This window comes from Hemicordylus capensis, chromosome 4, assembly GCF_027244095.1.
Source record: "Hemicordylus capensis ecotype Gifberg chromosome 4, rHemCap1.1.pri, whole genome shotgun sequence".
Lineage (NCBI taxonomy): Eukaryota > Metazoa > Chordata > Lepidosauria > Squamata > Cordylidae > Hemicordylus > Hemicordylus capensis.
In genome coordinates, this window is record NC_069660.1 from 283,806,911 (window position 1) to 283,828,660 (window position 21,750).

Consider the following 21,750-nt stretch of genomic DNA (forward strand, 5'->3'; position numbering starts at 1 on the left):
GTGTATGTGTACAGCTACCTGTGCATATGTACAACATAATATCTGAGTAGGGCAAAGGAATGTAATTTTGTTTTACATTTATCCATACACCTCCCCGCACCCCCACCGGCTAGTCACACTGCCATACTTTCCTCCGAGTTGGTCACCAAAGATTTCATTAGGACCTTCCAGACAATACAAAAATTGTATCCCCCCCCCTTGTTTTGCTGGTCATAGACCGTAATAAACTTTGAACTGAACATTAGGACCTTCCAGACCTCCATGTAACTTTTTATGAAGGCATCTGGCCAATTGCCCAAGCACAGAGACATGAATGAGCACTAACTGACGTCTAGAGTAATGAAGAGCTGGTGCTCTAATGCTGCATGCGCACTCCAGGGGAGGGATGATTTCTGTTGACTTCCCCTTCTCTCTGAAGCCCACTTGGCCCCCCTACAATATGTCCCTGATGGTTGTGCAGCCTTCAGGGACATATTTTGGGGACTCACGATGGATTTCAGAGGGAAAGGGAGATTGAAAAAAATTGTCTCTTCCTTGGCATGCACACGGTGTTTACACATGTCTTAATTATATGGGGGCAGCCATTTGGACAATGTATCATTCAGACTGGTCCTGTATGGTGAAACTGAAGGCTAGATCTGAGCAAGCTAAAGCCATATGTCCAATGAGCTTTAGAAGCAGAGCCTTGAAATCGGAACAAATTATACTCTGAATGCCTGTTACCAGTACAGAACGAACATGTATTGAATGCCTGCAGTGCGTGCAGCTGATTGACTAATAAAGACCAGGAACTGTAGGGAGGTATCCAGTCTCTCCCATCATTCTCTCCTTTGGAGGGAAAAATATGCATTGAAAGTGGGTTTTTTTGGAGGCTGGTAGTGCAGCAAGTGAATTCTGATGTTATTAAGTCAGAGCCTGGTGATACATATCTCTTCACAAATCAAGCATTCACCACTTTGGTAGGTTCTTTCTTTTCTTCTTTTCTCGCAGGGAAAGCTTGTATGTGATGACTCTGCCTGTCAGTTGCTTCTGGACATGATATTTGTCTCCTTTTGATGTTCCTTTTGCAGAGCCATTTGGATGTATCATCTTGTGACGAGTTTCAGATTGAAGGGAACCTGCTAGCTTTCACTGATAAAGGCAGTGGACCCCAAACAAACAACCTCTCAGCCAGTCTTGACTGTATAGAATATTGGGGCGGATAAAGCGAGTGCTTAGTTTCTCTGGCAGGAGCGGAAGTGAAGCGTACAAATGGAGTGAGGCTTTTAGTCTTTTTTCTGATCGATAGATAAAGGCCTCACAGATCCCAGTCAGGGGTTTCCATTTTGCATTCTAAGGGAAGAGACAGCATCTTCAGATTGAGAGATAAGCAGCGGGGGTCAACTTTCAAGCAAGAAGTGACTGTAAGAAAAACACCAATAAGTGAACTGTAATATGACAAGGGTAAATGGAATGTTCATTCAGCTGCATTCAGCTTTCCAGTCCTCCTTGCAGTCCCTGACACCAGCAACAGCTAGCCAGCAATTTATTTGTTTGCTTGTTTGTCAGTTTGCCAGTCTTATTTATTTATTTATAATATTGATATACCACCTGATGTGTGCATCCCTAGTACATAACTTAAAACACACGTAAAAAACAGGATGAAATGATTAAAACAATTTTGTGGTATAAAACAAACCATTTAAAATTAATTAATTAAAAGCCTGCGAAAACAGGTGTGTCTTATGGGTCTTTTTAAAAACAGCCAGAGATGGAGATGCTCTGATTTTGACAGGGAGTGCATTCCAGAGCCCCCAGGGGAGGGGCAGCCACAGAGAAGGCCCAGTCCTGAGTAGCCACCAAGTGAGCCGGTGGTAGCCTTTACAGCCCAGAACTCACATTATTCAGAGGCTGTAGCCTTATTCAGACATTATGCTGAATATTTGTACTGTGAGTTTACTGTGTATACAGGTACAGTTATTCACACCTTATGCTGAACACAGGTATAGCAATACACTTCTTACCTGTACCATGCATTTGAGGGTCCTGTACCCAGGCTCACTTTTAAAATGAATGCAAGTATATTCACACAAATACATGTACAAGTATACAGATATCTGTACACTCGTACAGTATAATGTCTGAATCAGGCTAGGGTTAAAGAACTAACAAGGATTGCTGAATCCTGCAAACTGATTGTGAGAAGCCAGAATTTCTAGACTATCTTGGTCAAACCACTGTGGTTAACTAGTATGTAAAAGGATAGATAACCAGGTTCTGACCCTGGTTATCTATCCCAGTTAAATTATTATTAATATTATTACATTTATATCCTGCTCTTCCTCCAAGGAGCCCAGAACGGTGTACTACATACTTAAGTTTCTCTTTCACAACAACCCTGTGAAGTAGGTTAGGCTGAGAGATGCGTGACTGGCCCAGAGTCACCCAGCTAGTTTCATGGCTGAATGGGGATTTGAACTCGGGTCTCCCCGGTCCTAGTCCAGCATTCTAACCACTACACCACGCTGGCTCTGGGTTAGCTGCAGTGGTTTGACCAGGATTGGTTGGGAAATCTGTGTTTTTAGAATCAGCTCTATGGGGCTCAGCAATCTTGGTTAAAAATCCTAGTTACCTTCTTTAACCAGGATTGCTGTGATTGTAAGAACTCAGCTAGTGTAAACACACACACACACACACACACACACACACACACACACACACACCTGTTTGGGAGGAGGTTCAGCTGCTGAGCTCTTAGTGAAAGTCTTGCTGCTGTTTTTAGCCTGAAGGCTTTGGCTGTTTGTGTTGGTCATTTTTATTGTACTTTTTCAAATTGTTACTAGGCCAGTTCACATGATTTTGTCTGCTGGCCCTTCTGCATTATGGGAGAGAGGAGGGCATACATGCACGTTTCCTCTCTAATGGGTGTTCCCTTCCACCAACACATAATTGCATGGCGATGGTTCAGTTGAACCATCATAACGTGATGATGCAATGCAAGATGGCACGCCAGATTGTGGGGAAGATGTGCGTGCACTTCCCGTCCACCAAATATGATGAGGAGAGGCCAGCAGACATATCATCTGAACTGGTTCCTTGTCTTGTATTCAGTAGGGCTGTGTAAAACATCAACTAGATATTTTTTGGCTTAGATTATATTCAGTCCAAATATCACATCAAATACCAAATATCTAATTGAATAGTTAGAGCTCCGAATATCTCTGAATAGTATTTGTAATGTCTATATGTATATGTATAAAATATTAGGCTATTTGAAGGCTCCCCCTCCCCCTGTTTTGCTTATGGCAAACAATTATATTTGTATGTAATACTGACAAAAAGAGGGAATGTGATGATGGGAACCTAGGAACATAGGAAGCTGCCATATACTGTGTCAGACCATAGGTCTAGTCCAGTATTGTCTACACAGACTGGCAGCAGCTTCTCCAAGGTTGCAGGCAGGAATTTCTCTCAGCCCTCTCTTGGAAATGCCAGGGAGGGGACATGGAACCTTCTGCTCTTTCCAGAGCAGCTCCTTTCCCTAAGGGGAATATCTTACGGTGCTCACACTTCTGGTCTCCCATTCATATGCAACCAGGGTGGACTCTGCTTAGCTAAGGGGACAAGTCATGCTTGCTACTACAAGACCAGCTCCCCTCTCCTGATGTCCCACAAATGGAAAATGCTGAAGGGTTGAGAAAATCTTTTGAAATTGACATATGAAACTGGCTAGTGACGACTATGCTCTGCCTCCCTGCCATTTCAATCACAGTTCTTTGGGTGAGGAACATAAAAATAGCAATAGCAATAGCAATAGCACTTACATTTATATACCGCTTTATAGCCAAAGCTCTCTAAGCGGTTTACAATGATTTAGCATATTGCCCCCAACATTCTGGGTACTCATTTTACCGACCTCGGAAGGATGGAAGGCTGAGTCAACCTTGAGCCCCTGGTCAGGATCGAACTTGTAACCTTCTGGTTACAGGGCAACAGTTTTACCACTGCACCACCAGGGGCTCATAATCACCAGATTCAGACATAACAGCAAACTGGGGGTCCCTTCGCCTCCAGACTGCTTGGATTCATGTCCGAATTCGAGAAACCGGAGCTGAAGGCAGGAAGGAACCCATGGTTTCACTCCCTGAACTCCACTCTGAACCTTGGCCGGGACCACATCTCTCTGCCTTTGCAAGCAGGGAGAGGTGCTCCCGGCTGCGCGGAAAACGCGGCGCCGGCTACTCCCCCTGTGTCTGAGATCAGACGTGGGGTGTGTGGCTGGGATGCCAGGCACAGCCTCTGAGCACAGCGGCCCAGGTTCTTTGAACCCCCCTGTGCAATGGTGGCTCCACCCCTGCTTCAGGTCCATTGGTCAGCTATATCAAAGACATGCAGCATAGGCATAGGCAGACAACTAGTCCATCAGACCATTGGTCCATCTAGTTCCGTATTGACGACACAGACAGGCAGCTGCTCTCCAGCGATTCAGTCAGGAGTTTCTCCCAACCCTACCTAGAGATGCCAGGGGTTCAACCTGGGATCTTCTGCATGCAAAGAAGGCACTCTACATCTCAGCTGCAGCTTCTCCTCTAGCCATTTCCTGCCCTGTCATTGTATCCCCAAATCATCAGAGGCATGCCACCTTCATCCAGCATGGCAAGACCAGCCCTGCCATCTGTATGCATTCTCAACTGCGGTGCCTCTTTGCTCCTCATAGGCTAGGAATTATGACAAGTTTCACATTATCAGTCATTTAAAACAAGCAAGTCCAGTCACGGGCTGCGGTTTAGAAATATTTATGGCAAACAACAGGGAACACTTAAGAACCATTATTTTCAATCTAGATGACATTGTGTTTAGCATCCATTTCCTCCAACTAGGAAAACACCCAACTTGTGGAATCTGTCAGGTTTCTCTGCAACCCACATGGATTTGAAGTGACACCTCCCAGTAAGTAATTCAAAACAGGGCGGTGGGGGGGGGGCAGGGAGAAGAACACAGCGCAATGGTCCAACGACCTGTTTTACATTACGAGGATTTTCTGCAAGGATCTGGCATAAGAATGACAGTGTAGCTGTGGGGAGGATATTAGGTTACACAGCACTGACTACAGGCCTTGTTTATAAGCACTGTCAAGAGCAGGCATTGTTTTGTTCTAAAGGAAAAACACACAGAGCAAGCCAGATAGCTACTAGGGTAAGAAGAGAGACCTCTCCCTGGAAAGATCACCTTAATTTCCATACTGCGTGTTGTGGTGTGTATGTGTGTGTGTTTCAATGGCATAAAATGGTTTAAGAAGGTGTTTCTAAGGGTATAGGATCATGCAGTTGTGGATCTTCCACCAGAAGCTCCAAGTACACTCTCTGGTGCATGCAGAACTTCCGTACACACATACATTTATTTCTGCCTCCAAGTATGTATCAGACAATACCTTTTCAGTGAACACTTGCATTGACATTAAGCTAACCAACTGAGGAACTTTTTCAGGAGTACAACTCAATGAGCTGGGTGACAAGGAGCAGGACCTTTATGGACATGATGCCTCAACCTTGGAATGCCCTGCCTGCCCCCATCTATTTGTTCTGCCTCCAGAATGCCCTCCTCATCCATTAGGTTTCTGCTTTGCTAATTTAAAGAAGCAATGTGAAGACACTGCTGTTATGAGGTGGGGCTCACCAGGGCATTTCACCTAAAGCTCTTTGCTACCTGGAGCTAGCACAGGCTATGACCCATCCCTCCCTCCCTTCCCATCCCATTACCTATTGCCCATTAAACCCATGCAAGAATATCCTGCAAAATTAGGGTTGCCAACCCTGATTGATAGTATTCCTTGGGACTTTTTTCTCAACATGTTCACAGTACCAGCCATTAACATTTCCAGAATTGTTTTCAATAGTCACCTGGTGGCTCCATGATAATCCTGAAGGGTTGGCAACCCTACAAATAATGACTGACATCCAGACTAGTGTTGTGCTATAGAGGTTGCTGCACTTAAGAAGCTTCCAGAGCTGCACAAAGTTGCAGTGCTCTGCAATGTTGGGTAACTGTGGGACACATACATGGTTTCACAACATGTCGTGCAGTATGTCATACAACATACCAACATCTTCTGCTAGCGCAAGAACAAGTTTGGAGATGTTGCTTTCTTCGTGCAATGTCCTTGTGCCCCATCCTTGTGCATGTCCAACAGGATTACACTAGCCCAACACTAGTCTTGATGCAGGACAATGTGGTCAGCCATGTTATATTACATGTCCTCAACAGCCTCGCAATTGTAGCCTCCCTCCATCCACAGAAACCGAATGGCTGCTGCTCTTAAGGCATACAAGGCAGAACCATCAGACACAACAAGCTCAGTCCCTCTCTGTTCCCTTTTAGTCAAGAGATACCATAGAGCAGGCTGTCCAGCTGCTGTTAGACTACAACTTCCATTATAAATTGCAGCTGAGGATGATGAGAGCTGTAGTCGAATGACAGCTGGAGAGCCTGAGTTGTCCACCCTGCCATAGAAGACTGCATTCTTCCAAGGTGTCCCTGAAGGGTTCTGTGTCTTCAAAACAAAGCATCAGGATAGTTGACTATGTGGTTCCAGCTAAAATAAAGACAACGAGATTGCAATCCTCGTCCCCCTTATCCAGAAAAGTCTCTGTGACTTTGGTACAATTCTTGGTCTAAGCAGATTGTGGATTGCTGCTTTATTGAGTGTTCAGGTGCTCCACTTTTTTTTAATTTTGAGATTTATATGTAAATAAAAAAGGGCTTTAAACTATTATTGAGGCTCCACTTACAGCATTATGTCGACCGTAAAAATTTCATTGTGTGATCAGAAACACATGTTGGGTAGTATTTAGAAGTCAGCCTACACCCTAGCATGAGTTTATTGGAGACACAGCTATGCCCTTCAGAGTAATTGGAACACGGAATGTGGAAGTCATTTTTACAGGAAAGTGGGGAGCAGGCCTCCTGTGGCCCAGGCTCAGGGAACCCAGCAAGGATAAGATCAGGAAGCACTCTCAGGGTAATTGTATGAATTCTAAGGCCTGATAACCATTTTCTTAAAATAATAATAATAATAATAACAATAATAATAATAATAATGACTTCTGACTACAAACAGACAAACATCTGCCACACAATACACCAGATATAACTGTAGTCGAGAAGAAAGAAAAACAAGTTAAAATAATCGACATAGCAATACCAGGGGATAGCAGAATAGAAGAAAAAGAAATAGAAAAAATCACCAAATACAAAGATCTACAAATTGAAATTGAAACGCTGTGGCAGAAGAAGACCAAAGTAATCCCAGTGGTAATTGGCGCCCTGGGTGCAGTTCCAAAAGACCTTGAAGAGCACCTCAACACCATAGGGGCTACAGAAATCACCATCAGCCAATTACAAAAAGGAGCTTTACTGGGAACAGCCTATATTTTGCGACGATATCTATAATAACCAACAGTATTGATGATAAAATTCAGCCATCCCAGGTCCTTGGGAAGGACTCGATGTCTGGATAAAACAAACTAGTCAATAACACCTGTCTGACTGTGTAAAGAAATAATGATGATGATGATGATGATGATGTTGCAACCCAAGCTTATTTGCTTAGAAGTAAGCCCCATTAAATTCAGTGAGATTTACTCCCAGGACGAGCCCTCTTCACTAGGGATGTGCAAACCAGTTCAACGTTGAACAGGTTTGATGTTGAACCAGGACCAACACCTCCCCCACTTTGGGGGCGTTTGAGGACCTTTTACTTAATTCTTTAAAAAATTAACTTACCCCCTCTGGGGCCTTCTCCTAGGCAGTGGAGGGGGATCTGCAGAGGTTCCCCCCTCCCCCCACTGGCCTTCCTTTATGCAAAAACCAGCCCCGTTCAGACGTTGCTTGGCCCATTCAAGTCTTTCCTCTGGTGTGGTGGCCATTTTGGAGACTGCTGCCCCTGTGCAATGGTCCTCTGCATGGCCTGGGTCATGACCTGGCCATGCTGGGTCCCACTGCACATGCATGGCGGCCTCCAAAATGGCCAACACACCGGGGGAAAGGCCCAAACGAGCTGAAGAATGCCCGAATGGGGCCCTTTTTTGCATAAAGAAAGCCTGGCAGGGAGAGAGAGAAACTCCGAGGACCCCTCCGCCACCTCGGGGAAGCCCCCCAGAAGAGGTAAGTTGTTTTTTAAAAAATAAATAAATAGTGAAATGTCCACGAACCTCCCCAGCCCGGGGTGGGTGGGTTTCAAGGGGGTGCCAGACTGAACTGGCCTGGCCTGGGTCTGGTTCAGACTCGAACCGAACCAGCCCAGAGGCTTCTGTGCACACACCGACTCTTCACAAGTTACCTTCCCATGTTCATTGAATTTGGTAGAGCAGGAGCCTGCATCTAGCCATGCCCCACTGCTGTCTGCTGACCACACCCTGGGCACCTCCATATAAGCTCTTGTCTACAGAGGAGAAGTGGGGAGGAGAGCTTGTCTTGTGGCAGTGAGCATGAATTGTCTCCTTTGCTAAACAGGACCTGCCTTGGTATGCATTTGGATGGCAGACCACATGTGTGAGCAGTGTAAGATGTTCTCCTTAGGGGATTGGGCCATAGCTCAGTGGCAGAGTGCTGTTGTATTCTATCTAGTAATCTTTTATGTTGTGTTGTTGAGATGTTTGTCCCAGTGGGGATCCTGTAGAGAGAGAGCGTGTGTGTGGTGGCGGAGGGAGTGGATTCAGAAGAGAATAGGGAAAGAAAGGAGAAGGAGAAAATGGAATTGATTCTGAATAAACTTTTAGTTAAATCTACATAAGATTTCTTTTTGTCTATGAGCGAAGCAGCTATAAAACATTTTGTGATGAGATTTTCAACCACCTAAGCTTGTGAGCCTACAAAGCTTGTGAATGTTCCTGCAGCCTCATTTCATTGCATTACTGGGCCTACATTCCTGAACTGCTTTCTACTATCGCTGCTACTGATTGTTTCTCCAGCTTCCTAACCTGCACACACAGCCCCTGAAGGTACTTTTCCCCTCATCAATCCTGGACTTTGTTGCTCACTGGATGCCCACTGCAGCATGGCTCAGATCCCACCAGCACTTTTTTTCTTGTCTGCTCCCAGGAGAACCTGCGCTTCCTTGGGAACAATGGTAAACCTCCTCACCATACAGACTTCTGATTTTACTCTAGCAAAGCAGAAGGCTATATTGCTTCAGAGCCTGGGCCCTAAAGGTCAAAGAATATATAATCATTTGCCCTTTCTTGCTAACTTGGAAGGGGATGCCAGTTCTTATGAAGCTGTTCTTCAAGCCTTAGATGATAATTTCAAACCTACTTTGAATGTGATTGCTGAACATTACAAGTTCCATTCTAGATCCCAACTGTCTGGTGAACCTATCGATCAGAATGTCACAGCATTGTGTGCCTTTAGTGTAACCTGTGAGTTTGCCAAATTTACTGATGAAATTATCAGTAGGGGTGTGCATGAACTGTTCGATGTAGAACAGGTTTGAAATGAACAGGACTGGTTTGGTGGTTCAGTCACAAACCAAACTGGGGCCGGTACGGTCCACGATCAAACCGGACCAAGCCTATTTCGATGTAAACTGATTCTACATCGAGTGGTTAGTGGTGGTGGAGTGGTGACAAAGGTTATTTAAGGCTCTTACCCGGCTCGCTGTAGCTCCCTGACTGCCACCCCCAATCCCCAGCTGAATCGTCGGCTGGCTCACTGTTTAAACACAGGCTTCCCGCATGGGGGTGGGGTGATTCCAGCCTTTGCGCATACACAGAGGGTGGAACCACACTGCCACCACACAGGCAGCCTGTGTTTAAACAGTGATCTGGCTGGAGATTTGGCTGGGGATAGGGGTGGTAAGCAGGGAGAAGTAGTAAGCAGGGAGCAGCGAAATTTTTCGCCGCTCTCCAACTCCTTCACTTGTAAGGTGGAATTCTCACCAGATTCCCCTTTACAAGTATTGTCACCCAAACAGCCGAACTGGTTTGATTGAATGGATCAGATTGGCGAGTCAGTTCAATTGGACCAGTTTGGGGGACACAATTCAGTTCAAATTTGAATCAAGCCATATTTTGGGGGTTGTGCACACCCCTAATGATCAGGGATCAGATTATTATGAAAACAAATTGCTCCAAACTGCATGAAAAACTTCTATTGGAGAAGAAATTTACCGTGGATAAAGTTATACAGATGGCTAGGAGGCTGGAAAATGCTTTTGACTATGCCAAATCACTCTCTTTGGTACCCTAACACCAACCTCCTGAAATCGAGGCTGTTCAGTCTAAATCCGTCCAAACCTAATCTCCTCATATGGCACTGCCCCAGAAGTGGCTGCACAAGAAAGAAGGAGCTACCACTGCTACCAATGTGGAGACTGCTCACAAAGCCAATTTTGCTCTCTGTCCTGCACAGAAGGTCACTTGCAACAGCTGCAAATGGGCGGGGGGTGGTGGTGGAATTTGCTAAGGTTTGCAGGTCTGCTGTCCACTCCATTACTGATTCACTATGATAGGGATGAGGCAGATGAACCACTTCCTGGCAGAATTTTCAGTGTGACAGAATCAGAACCTGCTTCTCCACATTTTCAAGTTTATTTTATTTATTTTTATTTATTGTTAAATTTGCATACGGCCTTTCATTAAAACAGTCCCAAGGAGGTTCACACAAAAATTAAAAATGACTATAAAAATGACACAATTAAAATATTAAGCTAAAATATAAAACAAATCTGACTAAAAATTTAAAACACAAGCATAAAAACTGTACAAAATACAAAGAAGCAGCACTAGAGATAATAATATAAAAGCCTTGGTAAAAAGCTAAGATTTAACACACTTTCTAAAAATTATGATGGAGACAGAGGAGCGAATAGCCACCAGGAGAGCATTCCAGAGTCTGGGGGCAGCAACAGAAAAGGCCCTGTCCCGCGTGCACTACAGTCGAGCTTCCCTCATTGTCAGCACCTGGAGCAGAGCCCCCTCAGATGACCTCATCAAGCGGGCAGCAACGCTCGGGAGCAAGTAGTCTCTCAGGTATCCCAGGCCCAGACCATTAAGGATTTTTAAAATAGTACCTTGAATTGGACCCGGAAACAAACTGGTAGCCAGTGCAGCTCTTTCAAAATGGGTGTGATGTGATCCCAATGAGCAGCTCCAGATACAATCCTTGCTGCCACATTTTGCACTAGCTGCAGTTTACGGATATTCTTCAAGGGCAGCCCCACATAGAGTGCGTTACAGTAATCCAGCCATGATGTGACTAAGGCATGGGTAACTGTGGCCAGATCTGCCTTAATTAAGTTAAACATAATGGCCATGTAGTGCGGATGCTGGCTGATTCTGGTTCTCTGTACACTATCATTTCCCATCTACTTTAGAAGAAACTCCTTACTACGTCAGATATATACCCATGGGAATATGGAGGTTCCCTTATTCCATAAATGAATACTTCACTGCTGTCCTGGAATACAAAGGATGTACTGCAGAATATTCCTGCCTGGAACCTAAGAAAGAAAGAAAGAAAGAAAGAAAGAAAGAAAGAAAGAAAGAAAGAAAGAAAGAAAGTAAATACCGAGCTAAATGAAGCAATGGTCTGACTCAGTATGATGCAGCTTCCTATGATCCTTGGACAGCCTTGAATGCAGGAAGAAATCATCCCCATGATTTAATAAATATTTTTTTAAAATTTCCCCCAGAAATTAAAATAAATGTAGTACAAAGATAGCTTAGTTCACAAGCTCAAATCCAATTACTCACATAAATTAAAACTGTAAGAGAACAACATTGGCTGCCATCCTGACAAATGTTGCACACACTTGATAGGTGCTACATGCACAATGGAGAATGGATGATTTCCACCAATCCCCTCTTCCCTCTGCAGCCCTCTGTGGCTCCTGAAAACATGTCTCTAAGGGTTGTAGTACTCTCAGGGCCATGTTCTCAGGAGGCACAGAGGGCTGCAGAAGGAAGGGAGGTAAGAAAAATCTGTGCGAGAGCTCAAGGGGTGGGAATTAATATTGTATTGAGACACAGAGTTAACGTTCCAAATAAAGTAGTTTATTTGGGAAATCCATCAGGGAGATAGATAAGACTTACATGCTTGGTTGCTAGCTTCATATAGGATGTGGGAGAGGAAGAAGAGGGTACTCCGTCTCTCAAGTGAGAGAATGAAACCTGAGACTATCCATCGAACAAAGGGGAAGTAGAGCAGAGGGAATGCCCTTCAAGGCTGTCTCAACCCTAACGCCCCTAGTGGTCAATAGGGTTGCTGGTGCTAAGAGTCGGTGCCATGCAGGAGCTGCATTTCCAACAAAATCACAAATTTCCCCCTTTGTGCATGTGAAACTTTGGTGCATGCAACAGTAGTCTGATTTGACTTCTATTGCATTCTACAAATTTGCTTTACAGCAAAGATTTACAATTTGCTTTATAGCACTACTATATAGAGAAAAGCATTAGTTGTTATCAACGATCTTCAATATATATTTCAATTTCAGTCTTTCTGATCTATCAAACTTTTCCCGCATGGTATCAATAACTTTTATTGCAAGAACAGCAAGCATCTTTCTATGGAGTTTCTTGGGTTGTTGTTGTTGGGTGTTTTTTTTTTAATTTTGTGATGTTTTGAATCTGGATGACCATTTATGCTGGATTAATTATTCCCTTCCCCCCCTTTTAAAACATATTTTAACTGAAGATTGATTTCTCTGGTTTCATTTTCATTCAGTAATGCGTCTCACTGCTAACAAAAGATACAAAACCAATCCCCTAATAAGTTTTGGATGTATCTCAGTTGGGACTATGTTTAGTAGTACTATTTTTGGATCAGTCTGAATGGTGATGGTTGTTATGTCCTTTCTGTACAGAAGGATCCAGTGCCAACTTTAAAAAATAAATAAATTACAGGGCATTAAAGCCACATGTGTAAGTGCCAATATTTCCATAACCTCTCCAACAAATCCTCATTATTCAGAACCATGCTCTAAATACTAACATATCCACTTCTGCCCCTTCCCCCCTCCCACCCACTCCTGACATTCAGTGATTGTGGAAAGGTAACTTGTGAAGATGTTTTAAGTGTGCATAAGAGGTTGCAGCTTTAAGCAATTATAGGTTAATATCATATGACAGGAACCTAATTTTCTTTCCTGCTTCTGCTACACATATGTTAAAATATTTATATACCACTATTCAACAACAACAACAATCTCAAAGAGATTCCCTTTCCCAAAAGTGCTCTCCAACTTCACACACTCACACACACACACTGGATCTATGCTGGGCTGAATAGGGACAGTTGCTGTCTCTCTGCTTAGTGTAAGAGTGCTAGCATTTTAAAAAGTGTTTCTTTGCCCATTTAGTAGATGTAAATATCCATGTTCATAAGGCAGGGATTCTCTGTGGTTGAACTACAACTTCCATTACCTCCAGCCACAATGGGAATTGTGGCTGGGAATTATGGGAATTGTAGTCCAACTTCAGCTTGGAGCCTAAGTTTGAGAATCCCTTCCGTTATATGTCTTAAACTAACTTATCTCCTATTTGAGCAGATTCATATTCCATTATCTTGCTCTTAAACAGTTGCACCAACTGCTGATATGTTTCCAGGAGAGTGCTGATTTTTACCTAAAGCCATGAATGGCTTAGGTCCGGTTTATCTGAGAGAGTGTCTTTCTCTACAAGATCCCCACTGCTCATTACGATAATCAGGAGAGGTCCATCTTTGGGTGCCACCAGTTCATCTGGTAGCGATTTGGGATTAGGGTTCCTTAGTTGTCGCCCCTAAGTTGTGGAATGCGCTTCCTGTAGGCATAAGAGGTTTATCATCTTTGGTGGCCTTCAAGAGAGCCATAAAGTCTCATCTTTTCAACCTGTTTTAAAAATAATATTTAACTGATTTTAAATGGTTTTTAAATGTGTTTTATGAGTAATGGGTTATGAGTAATGTGTTTTATGAGTAATGAGTTATATGTTTTATGAGTAATGGTTTTTAAATGTGTTTCATGAGTATTTTAACTGCTTTTATTCTATGTTTTTTGTTAATTGAAATGATTTGAATTTAAATGTAAACCACCCTGAGCCGCATTAAAATGGTCGATATATATCAAACAAACAAACAAACATCCTCACACTACAACTGGATTAGGAATGTGCACAAAATTGATTTTGCATTTTGTTTAGAGCTTGAAACAAAACCGAAATGTTTCATCGAAACAGCAGACAACCCGGTTGTTTTGATGGAACCACTGTCAAACTCTGTTCTTCTTTTTCGATTATAAGGACATTGCACATGGCACAATGGGCACCATTTTTAAAGAGGCATTTCCTCCTGTAGATAGATAGGAGAATAAAAAAGATATTCTAAAATGGCACCTGCATTTGTTCAATACAAATAATTAACTTTTTTAATTTTAAGAAATCTGCTGTTTCAATTAATGGGCAGCATCTTTTCAATTGAACTAAAAGTTTTGAAGGAATAAGTTTAGCCAGTTAATTGACTAAGCATGGCAGCCCTGCTTGAGTGCTTTGCTGGACAGATACCCTTTTCAGATGCGAGGAGCTTTGAAAGATGCAGGCGGATGCCTCTCTTGCCCAGCATAGTCACTGACTGGCAACAGCCCTGTGTGGTCTCAGATAAGGATCTCTTCCAACCCTGTGCATCATCTTAACTAGAGGTGTGCACAAAACCAGTTTGTCTACTTTGGTTTGAGTTTCGACTGGACTCGAACTGGACCAAGAGTGTTCAGTTTTGGTACCTTGAACTAGAAACAATGTTTGGCTTGGGTTCAAGCCATTTCAGAGGTTCTAAGCTTTAAAAAAAATGGGGGGGGGAAGGCTTACCAGGTCCCCGGATCTCAGAAGGTTCCCCCACCAGCCTCCCCCTGATCTTTTAGCTGTTAAGGCCCGTTTGGGGACCTTTACGGCCATTTCCTGGCTTATGACAGCCATTTTGAAGGCCGCAGCGCATGCATAGTGGGTATTTGCATACCCGACACACAAGTTCTGTTAGGCTTCAAGTTCTGTTAGGCTGCAAGTTCTGTTAGGCTTGTTTGTCAGCCATTTTTTTTCTGGTCACCAGCAGCAACCGCAAAATGGAAGGGAAATATGTTCCGTGTACTTAGCACCTGGATGAGAAATCACCTGAAGTTCCCCTCATACCTGTCCTACCCAGGTATGGCTGGTCATAAGAACAACTTTATTAAATTATTTGGAGTAAGCAGCAGCAACAGCAACTACTACTACCAGGGTTATAGCTAGTTTGTTTGTTTGGTTTGTTTTGATTTGATTTCTATACCACCCTTCCAAAAATGGCTCAGAGCGGTTTACACAGAGCGGTTTACACAGAGAAATAATAAATAAATAAGGTGGATCCTTGTCCCCAAAGGGCTTACAATCTAAAAAGAAACGTAAGATAGATACCAGCAATAGTCACTGGAGGTACTGTGCTGGGGGTGGATAGGGCCAGTTACTCTCCCCCTGCTAAATAAAGAGAATCACCACGTTAAAAGGTGTCTCTTTGCCATGTTAGCAGGAGTTTTAAGTTGGTTGTTTTAAGCAAGAATTGTTCAATGTTAAGCTCTCTCTCTCTCTCAATCTCAGGGGCGGCATTTAAATTGTCCTAATCTGGTGCCCTAACTTAACAGATTGTTTTTGCCACCCAATTCATCTGTACATTTCTTGTAGCGATAAAGAAGTCAAGCTACTAATTCAATTGCTGGGATTTTGGCGCACCTAAAGGTGAGACAGACCAGTATTTAGACTCCATTAGGTCTCTAATGTGCATGTGATGCATTCACTGCCAAAAGGCTCAAGCAACAATTATACTCTCCAGCCTGTTCTGCCCTGAGGAGGTTTTTCCACCTAAATGGGACCATCTGAGTGACTTGCCTGTGCTCGCTTGGGGGAATTCAATAAACCCACAAGAAGCAATTAGACCTTCTCTTGAGATGGGAAGTTTGGTTTGAGGCACGGTAGGCCTATTGTATTGGTTTCATTTAAAACACTGTCCTGCTTTGAGAATGCAGGCCAGAAAGCAGAGCCTTTAGCTTTCCTAATCAGCAGTACATGCTTACAAAAGATGTAAATTGACGCTTCCCACAGTGGAGGTTTCTACAAATGCCAATGCATATTTATACATACAAGGAGAAAGTATGTCTATAGCTCTTTAGAGTATGCCAGGTACTCACATGCATAATCACTGAGATCTTTATAGCAAGTCTGTGAAGGAAGTCAATATCATCAGCCTCATATTTCAGATGAGAGACTGAAAAACTGTGACTTGCCTAAGGTCCCTAAGGAATTGATGGCAGGGGCATGGTTTGAACAGGGATTTTCTGGTCATTGCTCAGGGCCAGACCAGAAGTGGAAAATCTGGGATCAGGATGTAAGGGGTGGGGGTGGGATGGGGGGTGGGTTGTCTTTTAAGAAGCAGCCATATGCAGAGCCATATAGCCTCTTTTCACCCAGACAGTCCTTTATTTCAATACGCTGTCTGCATTAGGTTAGGTACATAGGAACATAGGAAGCTGCCTTATACTGAATCAGACCATTGGTCTATCTGGGTCAGTACTGTCTACACAGACTAGCAGCAGCTTCTCCAAGGTTGCAGGCAGGAATCTCTTTCAGTACTATCGTGGAGATGCCAGGGAGGGAACTTGGAACCTTCTGCATGAAAGCATGCAGGTGCTCTTCCCAGTGCAGCCACATCAAGAGAGCCAGCGTGGTGTAGTGGTTAGAGTGCTGGACTAGGACCGGGGAGACCCGAGTTCAAATCCCCATTCAGCCATGAAACTAGCTGGGTGACTCTGGGCCAGTCACTTTTCTCTCAGCCTAACCTACTTCACAGGGTTGTTGTGAAAGAGAAACTCAAGTATGTAGTACACCGCTCTGGGCTCCTTGGTGGAAGAGCGGGATATATATGTAAATCATCATCATCATCTCCTAAGGGGAACATCTTACACTGCTCACATGTAGTCTCCCATTTAAATGCAAACTAGGGTGGATCCTGCTTAGAAAAGGGGACAAGTCATGCTTGCTACCAGAAGACCAGCTCCTGATCTATTCACAGAGGCAAGAGCACCACACCTCTGCCACCCCAGTACTGTGTCGCCAAACCCTATGCCTACCTGCTCCACTTGCACACATGTGATGGAATGCTGTGTGATGTGCGTAAAAGGCCAGATCTAGGGTTTTGGATGCCCTGGCAAGGATTGATTTTGGCCCTCCGCACATCCAGCTGAGACATGCAGAGCCCTGGCTTTGACCTGCATTGCACAGGCTGCTCATTCATGAGGTTGAAAGACCAGCCCATGCAGGTGACCAGCGAATGACTAACCCGCACTGCTTTGAGGACACAGTGGGAGAGAGTTCCCAGTCTTTAACGGAGCAAACCAGAGATGAAAAGATCCTGCTGTTGGAAATCTACTATGAGACCGTTCCCACCTTCCGACAGAAATGAATGCTGAGGCTTGCCATATATATTCAAGAGAGGGAGTGCGCCTTATTACACTGGCTTTTTATTGGGGGGCTGAAGTGCAATGAGCAAAGAAGACCATGCTGTTTGGGCTGCAGAATATCCAGGCCCTTGGGGGAGCAGGGTGCAGGATTACCTATTACATTCTTACACCACTGTGCATTACTTCAGGCCAGGGTGCAATACAAGCAGTGTGTTAGAGGTTGTTGATTTTTACCCACAATAGGTAAAACAGCAGAGCACTAAGAAATGAACACACACTCCAGTTACAGAGTAGGTAGCAGAGGATGGTTTGGATATTGCAGCTATTTAGAGAAAAGACATGGAGATCCTTGTATGACTAAACACTAAACATTTATTGGTTAAATACACTTAGATAGGAAAGACCTATCTCTAATCTAAAGGACTACATAGTGGATAGGTAAGTGGGGAGAGAGAGATGTTTCCATCTGCTCTCTAGGAGGAAAGGAAGGATTGTGACTCAGCACAGGAAGTGCTGCAGAGTCAGTTCAGGGGTCATAGAGTAGGGGCAGATAGGGAGACCCTGACTCACGGTCTCTACTCCCAATGCCCCTAGTGGTCATTAGGACAGCTGGTGCAAAAGATCGACGCACTGGAAGTTCCTCTCCAACACATGCACACACATACATTTTTTGATGTCCACTCAGTGGACAAGTGCTAACTGAGCAAAGAGGCACCTTTTTAAAGTGGTGATTCTCTCTGTTGAGCAGGGGGAGAACCACCGACCCTCTCCATCCCCAGCACGGCAGCCCTCCAGTGGCTGTTGCTGCAGTCTATCTTATGTTCTGTTTTGTTTTTAGATTGTGAGCCCTTTGGGGACAGGGAACCATCTTTCTTATTTGTTTGTTTGTTTATATCTATGTAAACCGTTTTGGGAGCTTTTGTTGAAAAGCAGTATATAAATATTCACCATTGCATTCAGTTAATTTTATATCCCGCTCATGTTGAATCGGGAAGGCTCCGTTTTGAATGCAAGCATTCCACAGCCACTCCTGGGCTGTGGAATGTACTCCCAGCAGTGCATTCCACTTAAAATTTGCAATCTTAATTCCTTATTGACCTTCAAGAGAGCCCTTAAAACCCATCTGTTTGGCCTGGCTTTTCAGGGTTTTTAATTAGTTTTAATTGTTTTAATGCTATCTTGGTTTTCAGGGTTTTATTTGTTCTGATAGTTCAACTGTTTTTAAGATGTTTTTAAATTGGTATTCATATTTATATTTCTGTTTTAATTGTTATTGATTTTAATGGTTTCTATTTTTAATTGTAAACCGCCCTGAGCCATTTTGGAAGGGCAGTATAAAAATTGAATAAATAAATAAATAAATGTGCATACATGCTTTTGATAAGAACATAAGATCAGCCCTGCTGGATCAGGCCCACGGTCTATTTAGTCCAGCACCCTGTTTCACACAGTGGCCCACCTGATGCCTCTGGGGAGCCCACAGGGAAGAAGTATGTGCATGCCCTCTCTCCTGCTGTTGCTCCCCTGCAACTGGTATTGAGAGGCATCATGCCTCTGAAGCTGGAGGTGGCCCACAGCCACCAGGCTAGTAGCCATTGATAGACCTGTCCTCCATGAATTTGTCTAAGCTCCTTTTAAAACCATTCAAGCTAGTGGCCATTACCACATCCCATGGCAAAGAATTCCGTATATTAATTATGCCCTGTGTGAAAAAGTACTTTCTGTTGTTGGTCCTAAATTTCCCAACCTTCAGTTTCATGGGATGACCCCCTAGTTCTAACCATGGGGTCATCTCATGAAACTTAAGGTCGGGAAATTTAGGACCAACAAGAGAAAGTACTTAAACTAAATGGTTCATTTTGATAAGTCACAAATAAAATTCTGTTTAAAGACTAATTTGGTAAAGGCTGGGACAAGTCACATTCCTGCCATCTTTCATAGCAAACAATATTTTTAAAGCAACTCACATCTAATTCTATTATCCACAGCAAGGTTGCATACAAGAGGTCAAAGGTAACAAATAGACAGAAAGTCCTTCAAACATCAGATATGCCTTTTCTCTCTCTGTTTTCATAGGACTCAATTCTGGCCATCAGCTGTTGTGATAGAGGGAGAAACATTTCTTTCTGTCCACTCTCTCCACACCATGCATAATTTTATAGACCTCTACTATGTCTCCCCTGTGTTGCCTCCTTTCGCCCCAGATGCTGTAGCCCTGCCTCATAAGGAAGATGCCCCAGTCCCCTGATCATCTTGGTTGCCCTCTTCTGCACCTTTTCCAGTTCTACAATATCCTTCTTAAGATATGTGACCAAAACTGTACACAATACTCCAGATGCGGTCAAACCATTGATTTGTATAAAGGCATTATAATATTAGCAGTTTTATTTTCAATCTCCTTCCTACGGTAATGATCCCGAGCATGGAATTTTCCTTTTTCACAGCTGCCGTGCACTGAGTCAACACTTTCAATGAACTGTCCACTATGAGCTGTCCACCAAGGTCTTTCTCCTGGTCATTTACCAACATCTCAAACCCCCTCAACATATATGTGATGTTGGGGTTTTTTGCCCTAATATACATTGTTACTGCTACCCAGAACAAAACTCATTCCACACAGGGATGAAAAAAGTGAGAGCGAACACTGAATACAAGAGGAAGAGAGAGAATAATTGGCTATATTCTGGCACTGTTTTTCACCCCCCCCCCAAGAACTGGAGCCCTAGGCGACTGCCTATGTCTTCCTAGTGGGCAGGCCAGCCCTGTGTGTGTAACGAAGTTCCTCCCCAGCCCCATGTCTTGCTTGTGAGTGGCATGCACATTTTTGACAATCTGCAGCACACAATGGGGCTCAGCACAGTGAGTCAGCACAGTAGCCTTGCTGCAGCATGCGGTTGTGACAGTAAGTGCAGCAGTACAGAGCAGCCTAGTTCTTCAGGACCTTGGCCCTCAGCCTCCCACCACCACCACTCTCCTCTGGGGGAGAAGCTACTAGTGCAAGAGACTAGTATAAAAGCCTACCACCTGAGTGAAGTGAGATTCAGTAGTTGTAGATGTCATGGCAAATGAGCCAGAAGTAGCCAGCAGTTCAAGTCTATAGCAGAATTGGACCTAGATATGATTCCAAGCTAGAATGGATCCAGCAACAGCCCAGGCGTCTCTCAGCTCAAGGATTCAAGGGATGATTCACAGAGGGGGAAGTCAAGAAGGCTGAGGTCCAGCAGCAAAGCAGCTAGGTTGGGGAGACAGAGTTCTTTGTGCAAGGACAAGGAGGCAAGAGACCCCCAGACAAGTAGTTCACCACCACCACCCCGCCCACCAGCCTGCATTTCTGTTTCACCCACCCATAAATGCACTCCACCCCTTCTGTGCCCCTCCTTCAAATTTTTTCTGGTGCTGCCATTGTCTTTATTTTATGTATGTATTTGTTGGTTAGTTTATGTAACACTATACAGCCCCATATGCAAGCCCCTGGGCAGCACAATCTAAAACCACAACAATTACAACATTAACACGGTTTAAAATACAGACAAACATTCTAAAACATAAAATTTTAAAACTATAATCTAAAAGCCTGACTAAACAGGTAGGTCTTCAGGTCCTTCTTAAAAACATCCAGAGAGAGAGAGAGAGAGAGGCTCTGATTTCATTAGGAGGTCCGTTCCAAAGCCCTGGGGCAACCCTAGAAAAGGCGCGGTTTTAAGACACCACCAACCCAGCTGGTGGCAACCACAACTGGACCTCCTCAGATGATCTTAACAGGCAATGGAGTTCATGAAGAAGAAGGTGTTCTCTTAAATACCTTGGATCCAAGCCATTCAGGGCTTGATACGTAATTATCAGCACTTTGTATTTCGCCCAGAAACTTATTGGCAGCCAGTATAGTTTTTTTTTTTTTTTTAATGGCTGTAATAGGATCTCTTTGGGGAACTCCAGAAACCAACCTGGGTGCTGCACTGTGTAACAGCTGCAGTTTCTAGTCTACATACAAAGGCAGCCCAATGTAGAGCACAAGTCTGGATGTTACCAGCATATACACCACTATTTTAAAGTTGTTTATCTCCAGAAATGAACATAACTGGTGAATCAGCTGAAGCTGATAGAAAGCCCTCCTGGCCAGGCACATAGGAAGCCAGCAGTGGCGTGGGTGCAACCTATCAGTGACGGCCCCAGTGCCCTAGCCACGCCCCCTGCATCTAACGTCAATCACAGGGGGCATGGCCGTATGCGGGAATGGGGCCATGGCCCATGCGGCCCAGTTCACGCTTCAGCCAACCCTGAGTTTCGAGAGCGCCTTTTCCTGCCTCGAAAGGCAGAGAGAC

At 44.0% G+C, this 21,750-nt stretch overlaps 1 long non-coding RNA gene across 1 annotated transcript; it reads right to left on the reverse strand.

The window, feature by feature from the left end:
• Nucleotides 1-719: 719 nt before the first annotated feature.
• On the reverse strand, nt 720-15,008 carry LOC128325317 (uncharacterized). Its single transcript, XR_008307376.1, has 2 exons — nt 14,814-15,008; nt 720-1,401 (listed from the first exon to the last, which is right to left on the reverse strand). It is a non-coding gene; the product is annotated as an uncharacterized LOC128325317 (long non-coding RNA).
• Between the last annotated feature and the right edge of the window lie 6,742 nt (nt 15,009-21,750).